General features: G+C 47.9%; 1 non-coding gene across 1 annotated transcript; it reads left to right on the top strand.

The window, feature by feature from the left end:
• The first annotated feature begins 11547 nt into the window (after positions 1–11547).
• Trnas-uga lies at positions 11548–11628 on the top strand. Its single transcript has one exon. It is a non-coding gene; the product is annotated as a tRNA-Ser (tRNA).
• The last annotated feature ends 275 nt before the right edge of the window (positions 11629–11903 follow it).

Genomic DNA, 11903 nt, shown 5'->3' with positions numbered 1-11903 from the left:
TGTGCCCACCGCAAGGTGGTAGACCTGGAGATACTGAGTAAGAGAGACAAAGTCTCAGCCTCCCAGAACTTTTATCGCGGGGAGAGAAGGAACTATGAAACAAGCAAATAAATATAAGCATAGCCATTTCAGAAAGCGAGTTTTAGTGGAAAGATAAAAATGGGGCCATGGGATCTGCTTTCAATAGGGGAGGCAGAAAGTGGAAAAACAGGCCTTTCCCTCCCCAGGCTCCCTAGCGCTGGCCTTCTTGAACTTGGGGAGGGGAGGACTTGAAAATGCTCTGATTGTAGTCGATAGACATCTCCCCAAGATGCACCAACTCCTATTGGACCTAAGGGGTGGAGTTGGGGCACAGCAGATGGGACGCTAGTTGGCTAGCCCAAGTTGGGACTCCCTAAGCGGGCCTCCGGGCCGCTTGCCCAACTTGAGTTGCCCTTGGTGAGCAAAAGCCAGGGGTGGTGTGGCAGAGCCCGAGAGTAATTAGGGCAATTAGCTATGCGTTGTTCCAAGATAATTAATAGGGGAAAGTTTGCTCCTGGCAAGATTTTGGTGGTCTGCATTGGACAGAACCAAAAGGACGCAAGAGAAGGCGCCAAGGGAGAAGGCAGTAATGCAGGCATTAGTTCGGTGTCAGCCAAGATCACCTTGCAGAAGATTGAATGGGTAGGTGCAGAACACGGTGACTGACCACACTCCTGGCCTTCCTTCTCACTCCTCTTCAGAGTGATGTGTCACCCAGAAAATTAGGTGGAATGGCGCTGAAAATCTGTTCAAGAGTTTCCAGTGCTGGGGGGGGGGAGGTGGGACCTAAAATGGGATTCTCATTGTTGTCTTGATGGGCCATGAGTCTGCATGAGTCAGAAAGGAGTGTTCTGGTGCTCCTTTTCTCCTCCATTAACCCTCAGGGGGAGTGGAGGTGGGTTCCCCACCCAAGGGCCTCTTTTTGCAAACTTAGACCTCCAGCCTGAAGAACAGCAGCCTGTTGTAAGAAGCTCCGTAAACATTTGCAGACCTGTGGTTTTCTCCATCCCTGAAACCTGGGCATGAACCTCCCTTGGAATTTAGGATACTGGCAGTGGTTGAAACGCCAGGATGATCTTTTGACAAGGACCTAGCACTGTTGGGGGGCTACACTGTTGACAACACATGCCTTCCTTTTACTGGGTCCCAGTTTCTCCTGCTTACCATTTAAACTTAACATGCCATACTCCTAACAAGCCTCTCTTCCTTTTTTTAAAGATTTATTTTTATTTGTGTGTGTGTGTGTGCCATATGTGTGTAGGTGTCCTCGGAGGCCAAGAGAAAGCACAGAATCCCCCCCCCCCAAGCTGGTGCTCACAGGTGATTGTGATCCACTCCCTCTCTTGTGAGTGCTAGAAATAGAACTTTGTTCCTCTGGAAGAACAGCAAATGCTCTTAACCCCTGAGCTATCTCTCCAGCCCCTCAAAACTCCCTTCTGATGACCACCTGTGAAGTAGTCAAGACAGAAGAATGTACACCCCGTTGTGCAGATGAAGATCACTCTGTTATCTGCACACACTCCATCCACTCTGAAGATGGAGACGGCAAGAAGATAACTGATAACCATAGTGGGTACAGAGATCATAAGATGATTTGCAGATGAATCAGCCATACACGTGTTGCTATATGGCTCCTGGGGACTTTGGAACACAAGTACAATCAAACTCTGGAGTCCTTCCATGATTCTGGTCCATTGTGAGCTTGAGGTGTTACTCAAGAGTGTGTAGGTATCCCCCCTTCTCTCCTTCTACATCTCTCTCCTTTCTCTCTCTCTCTCTCTCTCTCTCTCTCTCTCTCTCTCTCTCTTCTCTTCTTCTTCTTCTTCATCTTCTTCTTCCTCTTCTTCCCTTGTTTCTGAGAAAGTAGCTCTTCTTGAGGCAGAACAGGAAGCAATAGCAAAGAAATGAACTGCTTTTCTTTTTCTTCCCTTTTTAAGGGTCTAAGTGATAGAGAGAGAATAATGCCTGTTGCCATGGTTATATAAACATGGGTAAATATCCCTGGCCTAAGGATGGGGGCTGGGGGACATGATTCAGTTTTGCTGAAGAGGAATCAGATGGTTCAGCCTACACCCTCCCACCTCCTGAAACTCAGCCTAGAGAGAGAATTCGGCTATCTCAATTGAAAGTAAATACTAAAGGGGTCAGAGGTCTTGAGACTGTCTGTAGGCATCCTTCTTAAAGACAGCTAGAGCTGAAATGGAAGCCTCAGAAAGCATGTGAGCATTTTCTCCCAGCTAGTGGGGGTAAGTGGTCTGGAGTTTTCCCAAAGATGGGGGTTCACCTCCTGGAACTGGGTCCAAAAGTGTATTGACTCTTAGGATTTGCACCCAACTTAGTGAGGGAGGGTAGCCAGAATCTGAAGGTCCTGGCAACTACAGATGAGCTTGAAGGGAGAGGTAGGGCCAGCTGTGTCCCAACAGAGCTTATCCTGCACTAAAGAGAGCTCATCCTGCACTAAACAATGGAAATACTGCCGCTCTCCTGGCTTCAGATCCTGTGGCCCCACCTGAAAGGTCTCCACCCGCAAGTCCTGGCTTAGCTATGGAAGAGGTGGTGCCCAACTCCTCATTTCCACTGGCGACAGAAGAGCTGGGAGATACATGGCCACACATGTTCTAGAAACTTCAGCATAATAGCGTCCTCTCAAAGGGTGGAGCCATGTTCCTGTTGCCCTCATTTTTCACCTCCTGTGGCTGCAGAGACCATTAGCCCCTTCCCCCCTTGTAGGCCGCTAAAGCATCAACAGGAAAGGCTGACCTTAGAGATAAACATGTGTTGTTGGAATGCGTTCAGATACCACTCCAGAACGGCTACTCTCCAGGGAAAGGACTTGCCTCACAGGCTGCCCAGAGGTGCTGAGCAGAGACTGCAGTGTCTGTTTGAATACACTGGGGTGCTGTTGTGGGGGAATGGGAGGCTAGACAGAGACTTCACTCTTCTTGGAAGAGGATGAGCCCTGCTTAGCGTGACATCTTCCTCTGGTCACTGGAGACTGTTGCCAGGGAGGGCAGAAGGAGTGAAGTAGCTTCTGCAGTCGGGAAGCCTCTTAGATCTAGAATAAAGCATCTCTCTGAGTTCGAATAGAAAGGCTTTATGACTTGGGAGAAGACACAAAGGCACGGGACATAAAGTTCCACAAGAAAACTTTAAAGATTTGATTCATTATTTTTATTATATGAGTGTGTCTGTGTTTGGGTATGTGCCTGAGGAGGTTAGAGTCTTCAGACCCCCCCCCCCTGGAGCTGGGGTTACAGGGGCTGTGAGAAGTCTTACATGTAGAAGAGCAGCCATCAGTCTTAACTGCTGAGCCATCTCTCCAGCACCAATGCTCTGTAAGTTTTAAGTGTCTTCAAAGAATGGCATTCTCTTTGTTTGCAATTATTTACTTATGCAATGGAAGGCTGGATTCATTTCAGTTCCTATTTTTGAACGTATAGTACATTATAGCCAGGAAGGCACAAGAGTGGGTCCATGAGGCAGCTAGTTACAGTGCCTCCACAGCCAGGAAGCGGAGGACTGTAATCCAGTCTCCCTAGTTACATGCAGAGCGACTGAGGCCCAAAGGAGGGAATAGAACATGTTACCCTACTTCTAAAACTATGCAGAAGAAAGGAGGGGTGTGCCCTAAGGTAGCACTTCACTAAAGTGATGAGAACCACCCAAGGAGGAAGTCCTGGTAGGTCCTTGTCCATGGAACTTCCGTGGCTGATCCCTTGATGAGAACCACCCAAGGAGGAAGTCCTGGTAGGTCCTTGTCCATGGAACTCTGTGGCTGATCCCTTGATGCTCACAGACATCACTATATCTATGGTTTAGATTCCTCACAGCCACTTGGCATTAAGATCAGGTGATCAGTCATGCAGGTGCTAATTCTTATGGGAGAGGAACAGAAGGAAGGTGTTGGAGGAAGAAAAGGGAGCATGTTGAATACACATGTATAAATAAATGGCTTCCCAGCTCTTATCTGAACAAGTCAGTGGGATTTATTATTGTTATTATTATTATCATTATTTGAGACAGTATCTTGTTTTTTTGCCCTGGTGGGATTCCTTACATGGACCAGGCAACAATCCTCCTGCCTCTGCCTCTAAAATGCTGGGATTACAGCCATGCCATTAGGAATGTAAAACTAAGCTAGTGTAAATAGCACATGTTTTGTCTGTGGGCTGATAGTCATGATCTGGAATTACTGGCAGCCGTGGGCTTGGTGCTTATAGTGCCTAAGCTGTGGTTTCTTCACTCCCTGGGGAACAAATATTTTCATCTTGTAAACATTTATTTATCAGAAACCAAACTACAAAGAATACCTGAAGAATGTTAGAGAAATGAAGAATGTTGGTTCAGGGAAATACTAATGGTATTTGTGCAAACTAATGCTGGTAGGTGTCGCTTGTCCTAAGAAGGCTAGTGGCCTGCTTTCTGGACCCTCATGAGGACATTCTACAATGTCTGACTCTAGAGGCACAGCACTGGCTTCTCTGGAATCTTACCAGGCTCTGTAACTCAGGGCAAACACTACTGCTACTTTACTACCTACGGCTTGGCTCTTTCCAGCAGTTGTAAGCAAGTGGCAGGGACTGCCAGACTGTTAGAGAAAGACTTGCTAGCAAGTGATTAAGGGGGGGGGGGCTATCTGCTTCTCCTGAAGCTGCGAGGTAAGCAGAAAATGAGGTCACTTCTCAGGTTTGGTCTCTACCAGGCTGGCCCCTAAGCCTCTTCTGGTGTTTTGTAGGGGCCAAAGAACTGTGCTAGCAGTAATCACTTGTCAACTCAGGATAGAGTAGAGATTTCAACCAGGCCAGGACACTCTGAAAGGAACCAGAGCCAAGGATGACAGCTGGACAGGCAGAACTCTCTTCCCAGAGTTTGCAGTGACTATCATCAGCAATGGTCTGTACCAAGAGACTCAGGTTCCCAGATAGGAAAGGCAGGCGGCCAAGAAATCGCGTCACACTTAACAAATGGATATGTACACCAAAGAATAGGAGCTGAGCACACACAGGAGTTGAACACTGGGGAGTCTGACTGCCTCCTCCTCCCCAGCATCGGGCAGACTTTCTTTGCTGTGATCATTCCCCATGAATCATCATCCACAGAAAATGAAGGAGGCAATGGAGGGTGGATAATGAATCCCCCAAATGGTCTTTTGCATCTCTGCATGGAGAGTTTTGAAAATAACTTGCATTTGAGATTTCTGATGAACAACATAGAATTTTGGAGACACAGAGGATCTTACAGGAAAATCAAGGCTTATGACTCCATGGGAAGACTGGAAAAGATGATAACGAGACTTGAATCTCTAGTCTGCCAATGGAAACAGTCCTGACTTGACATGCATGGAGCCTCCCTGGTGTCAGGCCCACATTTATTATTTCTGAACCCAGGGATGGGTACCTCCAGTTCCAGTTCTTTCTTCAGATGAGAGAGAGAAGACATGAAACAGTGACACCTGCCTCAGGCCACACCAGGGGAATGCTAGATCTACCCACTGTCACTGGCTATGACTCCAGAACCTACCCTCACAACCATTCCACTCATTGCATGGCCTTGAACCAATAAGGTAACTTCTTTGGATCTCAGTCTTATCCTCTATGATTGCTACAGTTTTAAACACTCTTAAGAGTCTGAATTTCCTGCCTAAGTGTATTATTTTACAAGCCAGGAAAGCGAAGGACAAAGTGTTTGTGACCTGCTCTGGGTTATTAAGGTGCTAATGATAGAATTAGCATAGGAATTATGCCCAACGAGCTGTGACCACTGTCCCCAGACAAGAGACCTCCTTCCCTTCCATCTCCCTTCTAGAGAAGTGGTTCACAATCTATGGGTCCAGATCCATTTGGAGGTCATATATTAGATAGCCTGTATATCAGATATTTACATTATACTTCCTAACAGTAGCCAAATTACAGGCATAAAATAGCATTGAAATAATTTTATGTTTGGGAGTCACCACAACATGAAGACCTATATTAAAGGGTCACAGCATCAGGAAAGTTGAGAACCACTGTTCGAGAGGAATTTAAATCCTTTCCTTAGAAGCATCCTGTTCAATATTTTCAGGTGGGTTGGAGATGTTGGGGTTTAGTACGGCTAATCATAACACCATGGATGAGTTTAAGAGGCCAGTGATATTTGTGTAAGTATTCCCTGTCTGTATGCTATTAGCCCTTTTCAGGTCATGAGTGGTGACATGGGGAATGAGCTCAATGTAGGCCTGCTATGACACTCATACATTCCATTTGATAGTTTCCAGTTGTTTGTCTTCTGTGGTGGTTAGAGAGAATTTGACACAAGCTTAGATCACCTGTGAAGAAGGAAACTTCAGTTGAGAATTGTCCCCATTAGATTTGGCCTATAGGCAAATGTGTGGGGCATTTACCTGATTAAAAGTTGAGGAGGAACCGGGCAGTGGTGGCGCACGCCTTTAATCCCAGCACTCGGGAGGCAGAGCCAGGCGGATCTCTGTGAGTTTGAGGCCAGCCTGGGCTACCAAGTGAGTCCCAGGAAAGGCACAAAGCTACGCAGAGAAACCCTGTCTCGAAAAAATCAATCAATCAATCAATCAATAAATAATAAATAAATAAATAAATAAATGAATGAATGAATAAAATAAAATAAAATGTGAAAAAAAAAAGTTGAGGAGGGAAGGCCTAGGCCACTGTGGTCATGCCACCCCTGGGCAGGTGATCCTGGGTTGTATAAGTGAAAAGGCTGAGCAATCCATGAAGAGCAAGCCAGTAAGCTGTGCTCCTCTGTGGCCTCTGCTTCCATTCCTGCCTCTAGGTTCCTGCCTTGAGTTTCTCCCCGGACTTCCTTCTACGAAGGAGTGTAAACTGAAAGCCAAATAAATTCTTTCCTCCAGAGGTGCTTTGGGTTGCAATTTTTTCTTTTAATCACGGCAACAGGAACCAACCTAAAACATCTTCTCTAAGCACATCTACCACCTCCACTCTGTCTAGAGTCTGCTCATTAACGAGTGTGCAGCCTGGGGTATGTAATGAGCATGCCTGGGGGACAAGGTGTGACAAGATCCCAGCTGTGCTCAGAGATTGGTGCTCACCATCTTTGGCAGAATCCCCATCCCAGTGTGCTCCCTACTGCAGAAGAGATCGAAAGGGGTGATGTGTCAATAGCCTCCGTGGTGTGAATCTGGAGTGAGAACAAGGGCATGTGGGTGAGGCACGGCTCTGTTCACAGCGGTGCTGTGTCTGTATGCATGTGTGAGAGTGTATGTGCGGCTCAGACACTGAAGGAGCTCACACCTACTGGGGAGTGGAAAATTAGCTTTGGCAGGTGAGGAGCTGGGTGACAGGTGAGGAAGCCAGCAGGGTATCGGTGTTGTCCGCCTACTCTAGCCGTTTGCTGGGGTTGCTAACAATATCTTCCCACCTTGCCTCCTGCCCTTAATTACAATGAGACTGAGTGGAAATGATACGGAAGGGCTTGGGCGTGTGGGCAAGTGATATGACGATGTCGGAATGGCCTCCTCATCTTTGGAAACTAGCCATGTGTTTTGCAGGTAGGCTGCACGAGGCCATGCGGGAATTGGCGTTTTCCTGAGGGCCCCAAATGTGAGCTGTGTAGCTTACATTCTAGTGGGTGGAAGAAAAAGACTGATCTCTGGGGACTAAATCCTAGGAAATTCTGCCATATGGTGCAAAGCTAGAGGCAGTGTGTTCCAGGACTAGGAAGCCAGAAACCTGGGTTCCTGGGACTGACTGTAGGTCAGCTCTGTAGTCTTTACTGCCTCAGCTTCTATAGCAGCAAAGTGAAGCTAGCAATCTTATTGCTGCTCACCTGTCATGGGGGTAAAGCACATGAAGGCCCTTTGAAATGTCAAAAGAAGTGTTCTAAATGGGCACGAGGCCTCAGTGCCAAGGGAATTTGCCAAGCCTCCTGGGAGGCAGCAGTCTGCCTCTGCATCGGTTTCCACAGCCTGTGCTCAGGCAGGTCCTTAAGCATTGCACATCCACAAATCCCATCACCTCTCTCCAGTTAGCAAATAAGGGAAAGGGCAGGCTGATGCTCTGCCTCTGTCTGATCTTCTTACCAGCGCCTGCCCAGCCCCGCCCCACCAGAGGCGATGATCCTGCTGCCTCCCTCCTCTTCTCTGAGCTGTCAGTTTAATTTAACAGGGTTGCAGGAGAGGGCTGATTTGATCAAACCAGTTGCTGTATCCATCCCGCTCAGAGGTCCCTCAGTGTCACCACTGAGGCTCAGATTAGACAGTGACAATTATTTCCTTTCTGGCTATTGCGCCCCGCCCCCCTTTCCCTGGAGGGAGCAAGGGGGCAGACCAATCTCCTAGGACCTAAGAATAGATGCAGGAGGATCAGAGGAGGCAAACAGGCTCTGGCCCTGGAAAAGCCCCTCTCCGCGCCTTACATGGCCTTGTTTAAGGCTGAGCAAAAACCCAGAGGGTGGGAAGAGAATACAATGTGAGTAGAGCTGCCTTGCAAAGGCTCAGGGCCGCCTAAGGCTAGCGCTCTGCGTTCTCTGATGGAAACATCTCCCTTACAGGGGGGCAGATTGAGGTGGGAGGGCGGATAGGTGGCTGGGTGCTCTACCCCACCCCACCCCAAGCATTTGTGTCCAGGCTCTCATCTTGGGTTCTGGGATATCTGACAGTGGAAGGCAATCACAGTGGCAAGGGGAGGCTCCATCCATCTTGGTTTCCGTGGCTCTGTTCTTGGCAAGAAAGTAGGAGTGACAGGAATTGCTACCTGAACCAGGACTTCCGGGAATACTTGAGTGTGAAGTAACTTGTATGGTAGTAGTGGTCACGAAGGTGTGTGTGTGTGTGTGTGTGTGTGTGTGTGTGTGTGTGTGTGTGTGCTGGCGATGGTGGTAGTGGCTGGAGGGTAAGGCAAAGTAGGAGAGAGAGCTGTCTCTGGTCCAGAGAGTTTAGAATTCCAAAATGAATCTTTCATGACTTGTAACCCTTTCATCTCTCTTTCTCTTTCTAGGCTGTAGGTGCTAAGCACCTCTCTGCTCTCTGGAGCAGCTCACAGGAAAAACAAAGGGCTCCTGAGAGGGTCCGTCATGAGGATCATGAAATCCCTTTTCGTTTACTCATTTGTGTCACGTTCTTCCATTGGCCCACCAACTGACAGGTGCATTGGACTCTAGGTCCCTTCCAGGGTCCCCTCTGAGCCGTTTGTCTCTATCTAGCAGACCTCACTGTGCATAGAAGACGAATATGATCAGCAGAAACCCTTCCTGACAGCTCCAAAGAGAATCCCTTCCGATGCATATTCTATTGAGCACATCTCATAGAGGCTGACAGCCTCTTTATCAATTAAATTCCACATCCCAGGCTTTAGAGACACCACAAATCTCCCTACCTAATAAATCACAGGCCCCCAGTTATTGTTAAATGTCCCGTCAGTCTCTAATAAACTCCCTGCCAAAAGGGACAGGTTATTTATTATGCTGCTTGGACAAGAATGAATTGGGCCCCTTTCTCAGAAGAAGAGCAAACACACCGCCTTCCTCCCTAAAGATTGGGGCAGTGGTGTTAGATGGGGGCAATCAATCAACTCGGGCCCTGAGCGGAGGGGAATCTGGTCAGAGTGTATGTGGGAGGACTGCCTAGGGCTCTAATCCCAAAGTCAGCCATGCAAACTCCCTTAACCAGAGGTGGCAGTGCAAACTGGAGGGCTTAGACCTTTGTACATATTCCCCATGCCCAATTCCATTCTGAGGAAAAACTGGAGATAGCACTGATGTGGCCATGACATTTGTAAAAAGATTATTCTCCATGTTAGGAAATGACATCCAGGATTGAACAGGGTCACGAAACAACACATTCTGCCTAGAGGGCATATGATGGTTTTTTTTTTTTTTTTTTTTGACAAATTTGAGGCAAGGTTATGTTCCTTTACTGCACATGAACTGGAGAACAGGACAGAGAAACTGGAGAAGTCTGGGGACACTCTGCCTTGAGGTTCAGGGTAAGAGGTCCACAGGCAGTGCTGGAGCTTAGAAAACAAGGCCCAGGGGCCGGCAGGTATGCAAATCCAGGTGCAAAGTGGGCATTGCCATTATCTGCCTCAGTAGATAGGAAGCTTAGTGATGCACTCGGGTTTGCAAATTAAGATCTACCTCCTCCAGTTTCCGGTGAATCAAGCCCCATTTCCATTTCCAACTGTGTTTCTCTTCGCTGTTACATAACAGGACCCTCGTTGGAAGAGCATGACAAGTTCATTTTATATTCCTTGTGGTAACAAACGAGGCGTTCCATAACATGGAGCCAATACATCCCTCTAGCCTCATTTCCCGGAACTGCTGCCATCCCAGCCTCCGTTCACACCGAAGGACTTACCTTCTTTAAGCTATTAAAGTTCCTCATGCTTCCACGCCCCTACACAGACTGTTCTATTACCCAGAATAGCTTCCTGAGACTTGTCTGCCTGCTAAGCTCCCCTGCCACCCCCACTGCCTGAAGAGTTGGGGTTGGGGGAGAAGCTGCATCCCACAGCAGAAGTAGAGACTATCGGCCCCACCTCTCCCAGGGACGCCAGCTTCAGCTCCAGGTACCAACACCTCCACCTAAGTGCTGGACTCAGGGAATGAACACATGCAGCTTGCAGTTTTCCTGAGTTTGATGCATCCTCTAAAGCACTTTGACTTGGTGTAGGGATGAGAAGGACAGAGAAGAAAGTCATTGCTCTGTGAATCCCCAAGGCTGTTTCTCTCATTTTCTCAGAACTTCTCACTCCCACATGACAGCCACATTTTGAGCAACGAAGGACCTGAAAAAAAAAAAGTCAGTTTTGCATATGATTTTATACCAGCTTGTGCTACTTGCATATTTCATACTTGATCATTTTTCCCCAGCTGGGCTGCCAGCTCTTTTAGGACAGGCAGAAGTAGGAGTCTGGGCTTTGCTGCTTAGGCAGATCTGGGACTCTGAACAGGTTCTTTTCTCTTCTGAGGACTTACCAAAGGGCAAGAACTGCCTTCCATGGCACTCAAAGTCTCTGTGGGTAATAAAGCCTGGCCATCAGCTTACCTCTCGTACCATCTCAAAGCTCCCTCTGGTAGAGTTTGAACGAGAAATGTCCCCAGTTGAACACCCGGTCCCCAGCGTGTGTTGCAGTTTTGGGGACACGGAGGACATGAGGCCTGGATAAGGGATGTAGGCCACCGAGAGCGGGCCTCGAGGATTATGGTTCAGCCCTCTGTCTGGTCCTACCGTCTGCTTTCTGATTTGCCGAGCTGTGAACAAATAGTGCAGCAACAGCTCCCGAAGCCACAGACCGAAGTGTTCCAACTACCCCAGCTGCCCTGCCTTCCAGGCCATGATGGACGGCACCCTTGGAATTTATAAACGAAATAAATCTCTCCCCACTGAAGCTGCTTCTGTCAGGTGTTTTCTCACAACAGTGAGAAAAGCAACTAATACTCTCCCTCTATTTTCATTCTAAGATATTCCAGAATGTGCTATGAGATCTGCAGAGGTGGCTCAGTGATAAAACAAACAAACAAACACACAAACAAACAAACAAACAAACAACTCTTATAGTCATGGCAGAATGGTTAAGGCGATGGACTTGAAATCCATTGGGGGCTCCCCAGCAGGTTCGAATCCTGCTGACTACATAGTTGTGTTTTAGCCGGGCGGTGGTGGCGCATGCCTTTAATCCCAGCACTCGGGAGGCAGAGGCAGGCGGATCTCTGTGAGTTTGAGGCCAGCCTGGTCTACAGAACGAGATCCAGGACAGGCACCAAAACTACACAGAGAAACCCTGTCTTGAAAAACCAAAACCAAAACCAACCAACCAAACAAACAAACAAAAAAAGACTGCTCTTATTGAGGACCCAGATTCGATTCCCAGAACCCATATGGCAGCTCACAACTGTCTGTGACTCCAGTT

The sequence above is a fragment of the Peromyscus leucopus genome, chromosome 6 (genome assembly GCF_004664715.2).
Source record: "Peromyscus leucopus breed LL Stock chromosome 6, UCI_PerLeu_2.1, whole genome shotgun sequence".
In the NCBI taxonomy this organism is placed as follows: Eukaryota; Metazoa; Chordata; class Mammalia; order Rodentia; family Cricetidae; genus Peromyscus; species Peromyscus leucopus.
Note: the sequence above shows the minus strand (reverse complement) of the source record. Positions and strands in the feature narration are given on the sequence as shown.